Raw genomic sequence first — 4,744 nt, forward strand, 5'->3', positions numbered from 1 at the left:
AACTGCCGTCTGATCTTCTCTCTCCTCAACAGTTTGGCTTCACAAGCTCTTCTTTATCCTGATGATCTCAGAAAAAGATTTTCCTTTCCAAGGCATCCCTTCAAGTGTGACATCATCCCTTCCTGTGTCATCCCATTCTTTCTAACACCTTGCTGCATTTTTTAATTTTTGTATTTTCTATTGTTTCTTCTCCCTGGATTCTTCTCTTATGTCTACATTGTGCTTTCTATCACTCACGTGAAACAATTAACCAACTTCCAGTGGCATCCTGTAGGACTGAAAGTCTAACTTGGACCTTAAGGATGTCAATCTTTCCAATCATAATTAAAGATCAAAGCAAATGAAAAGATGCTAGGGGAGACTTCAACAAGGTTCTAGAGTGCAGAGGAATACAGAGACCTATCTAATCTTGAAGGCAACCTACATTATGGTAAGTAATGGAAATTTCTCTAAAGTGGGGGTGGTTATTCCTACCAATTTTAGGTTTCAGGGACATACATCTGGGTCATCAGGGAAGAGGGTGCCAAAACTGCTGTACGTCTTCCTTACTGAGAAAGACTATTGGCGACTGTTCAGCCAAGGTTCATAAACACCTTTGGAGAAGAAAGCAGGTGTAGCTCTAGATACTGGTGTTCCAGTCTCAGAAGAATACTTATGTCTCCATATACCATTTTTAAAATGGCAAATAACTGGAAGGACATTTGAAATTTATCTGGTCCAGAGGCGACCAACAACCTGTGGCCTGTATTCTCTCCACAGATGATAAACCTTCTTTGTCCCAACTGTGTTTTTCATAAAAATTGTACTGACATGTAAAAACCTGAAGAATTCACATAAATGTCAGATTTTGATTCTCAGAAAATATTGCTTTCTAAAATCCTAATTTTTACAAATGAGGAATCTGGGATTTGGAGAAATTACTCAATATGCTTAAGGTTATTCTGCCTGTAAATGACAGGGCTAANGGGATTTGGAGAAATTACTCAATATGCTTAAGGTTATTCTGCCTGTAAATGACAGGGCTAAAATTTAAACTGAGTACCATATGCCTCCAGAGTCAACAGCTCTTCATGACACTATACTACATAGGACACAGAAAACAGGCTTTCAGGGCAGACAGGTCTGAACTCTAATCCTCCCTTGTATTAGCTGTGGGCCCTTGAGAGGAAATTAATCTCTAAATCTGTAATCTCAACTGAAATTGGGGATAACCATTCTGAAGAAGACTTGTTATAAGGTTTAACTGAAATATAACATGTAAAGTTCCTAGTTCAATACTTGTCATAGTGTAAGGACTCAAAAGATAGAGCTATATTTGTTGTTGTGACTGTAATAATACTAACTCTCGGCATGTGAAAATTTTGTGTGTGCATCTGAACACCAGCCCCTCTCACCTCCCAACATGGCAATATAGAGTCCCCAGAGTGCAGTATTCATGATAGAAAGTGATGAGAATGAGGCTACAGTACAACCTTAGGGCCTGATATTTAAAAGATAAGTCATGCTAAAGAGATTGACTTTATCCTGCAGGGAACCACCAAAGGTTTTTATGCAGGAATGAAGATGACCTATTTAGATAAGCATTTGGAAGTACAGAGGGATGAGGCTGACCTGTCAGATGTGTGTGGGTTTTTTGGGAGAGGAAGTGGTAATCTGGAGTCACTAAGAATGATAGGTTGGAGGACTGTGGGCCTGGCAGAAAGACCCTTCAAGAAGCTTTTGGTATCTACTGTAGATTTTTTTCCATTCTCGTTGCTTTTCAACATTTCAAAGCACAAAAATCTATTATGTGAATGAAATCAGAGATATTGTGAGTGTGCATGCATGAGTGTGTGTGCGTGTGTGTGTGTGCGTGTGTATGAAAGATGGGGAGAGAGAGAGGGAGAGAGAGAGAGAGAGGGAGAGGGAGAGGGAGAGAGGGTCATCAGGGAAGAGGGTGCCAAAACTGCTGTACGTCTTCCTTACTGAGAAAGACTATTGGCGACTGTTCAGCCAAGGTTCATAAACACCTTTGGAGAAGAAAGCAGGTGTAGCTCTAGATACTGGTGTCCCAGTCTCAGAAGAATACTTATGTCTCCATATACCATTTTTAAAATGGCAAATAACTGGAAGGACATTTGAAATTTATCTGGTCCAGAGGCGACCAACAACCTGTGGCCTGTATTCTCTCCACAGATGATAAACCTTCTTTGTCCCAACTGTGTTTTTCATAAAAATTGTACTGACATGTAAAAACCTGAAGAATTCACATAAATGTCAGATTTTGATTCTCAGAAAATATTGCTTTCTAAAATCCTAATTTTTACAAATGAGGAATCTGGGATTTGGAGAAATTACTCAATATGCTTAAGGTTATTCTGCCTGTAAATGACAGGGCTAAGATTTAAACTGAGTACCATATGCCTCCAGAGTCAACAGCTCTTCATGACACTATACTATATAGGACACAGAAAACAGGCTTTCAGGGCAGACAGGTCTGAACTCTAATCCTCCCTTGTATTAGCTGTGGGCCCTTGAGAGGAAATTAATCTCTAAATCTGTAATCTCAACTGAAATTGGGGATAACCATTCTGAAGAAGACTTGTTATAAGGTTTAACTGAAATATAACATGTAAAGTTCCTAGTTCAATACTTGTCATAGTGTAAGGACTCAAAAGATAGAGCTATATTTGTTGTTGTGACTGTAATAATACTAACTCTGGGCATGTGAAAATTTTGTGTGTGCATCTGAACACCAGCCCCTCTCACCTCCCAACATGGCAATATAGAGTCCCCAGAGTGCAGTATTCATGATAGAAAGTGATGAGAATGAGGCTACAGTACAACCTTAGGGCCTGATATTTAAAAGATAAGTCATGCTAAAGAGATTGACTTTATCCTGCAGGGAACCACCAAAGGTTTTTATGCAGGAATGAAGATGACCTATTTAGATAAGCATTTGGAAGTACAGAGGGATGAGGCTGACCTGTCAGATGTGTGTGGGTTTTTTGGGAGAGGAAGTGGTAATCTGGAGTCACTAAGAATGATAGGTTGGAGGACTGTGGGCCTGGCAGAAAGACCCTTCAAGAAGCTTTTGGTATCTACTGTAGATTTTTTTCCATTCTCGTTGCTTTTCAACATTTCAAAGCACAAAAATCTATTATGTGAATGAAATCAGAGATATTGTGAGTGTGCATGCATGAGTGTGTGTGCGTGTGTGTGTGTGCGTGTGTATGAAAGATGGGGAGAGAGAGAGGGAGAGAGAGAGAGAGAGGGAGAGGGAGAGGGAGAGGGAGAGAGAGAGAGAGAGATGTTGCCTTGAAACAGCAGCTTCCCTTCTTCAATCACTGTAACTCAAGTTTAATGCCTCCTACTTGCTATGGACACTGAAGATCTACACACATGGGTTCCTCAACAGGGAATGGACCTTCCAGGTAATACCCCTTATTTTATTCACAAACTTCTGTCCTTGAATCTCTTATGGACTATAATCCTCTGGTCTAGTCCACTTTACTTTGAATATCTACTCAGTCAGCCTAAATTTGCTCATCTGTAAATGGGCAATAATATTTCCTGATGTCTTTATGGAATCTCCCCATGGGACTGTATATATTGCAGATCACTTTACAAACATCTTGCTTTATAACTTTCAGTGAGACAAAACTGCTTTTTTACCCTATCTCCTTCCATTTAATAATTATTTCTGTGAGATAAAATATTTGTTCACAAAATCTATGTCATTATTCTGTCAAATCACTTATTTACTGAAAATTTGCAATCACTATTTTTCTATTTAATCTTGTGGCAGAATTCTGTAAAAGATTATAAACGTTATATAATTCAACTCTACCCTAATTATATTAGAAAACAAGTCATTCAACCTTGGATCCTTTGGGTCATGAAGTTGCCAAATTGGTTACCTGTCCATATCTGGTTTTATTAATTTTCTTAAAATAATTTCTCTGATAATAACAATTGTTTCTTTTCACAGCCTTAATAAGTAGATCGGGAACTTCATCTAATTCATTTTGTTCCCCAGGTTATGTCATTCTGTATCTCTTTTCAAATGCTAGATTCTCTTACCTATAAGGTACTGGAGGAGATTAATTCCTGGCTGTAGAGCTTTTGCTTGCACTGTTCCATCTTGACCTATCAAAACCCTTTCTACCTTTCAAGGCACTCTGTAGAATAATAGGAGAAACTACATGTGGGGACTATGGGAACTCTCTTCACAATGTTTCTGTAAATACAAAACTATTCTAAAATTTTAAAAAAAGGCTTATATAAAAAAAGGGTGATTACAATTGGGAAAAGTAGTGTGTGCAAAATTTAAATGTGGATACTAGTCCTGTGTGTCTCTGTGTGTGTGTGTGTGTGTGTGTGTGTGAGAGAGAGAGAGAGAGAGAGAGAGAAAGGGTGATTACAATTGGGAAAAGTAGTGTGTGCAAAATTTAAATGTGGATACTAGTCCTGTGTGTCTCTCTCTGTGTGTGTGTGTGTGTGTGTGTGTGTGTGTGTGTGTGTGTGTGTGAGAGAGAGAGAGAGAGAGAGAGAGTAAAGGTTTTAACAACAAATTCAGAGAAAGGACAAGGAAGGTAAATGGAGGCAGGTTGGGCTTAACTAACCCAACAATGAGTACACCAAGGGGAAATTGGAAAGCAGTCCAGTTAGTTTGACTGTACTCAAGGTGATCAATGTTTTTTTCTAAAGAGATCAATGTCTAACAACTATGGTAGCCAGCCTCCAAGTTGGCCTTCAATGATCC

The sequence above is a fragment of the Galeopterus variegatus genome, unplaced genomic scaffold (assembly GCF_000696425.1).
Source record: "Galeopterus variegatus unplaced genomic scaffold, G_variegatus-3.0.2 Scaffold2366, whole genome shotgun sequence".
NCBI classification, from domain to species: domain Eukaryota; kingdom Metazoa; phylum Chordata; class Mammalia; order Dermoptera; family Cynocephalidae; genus Galeopterus; species Galeopterus variegatus.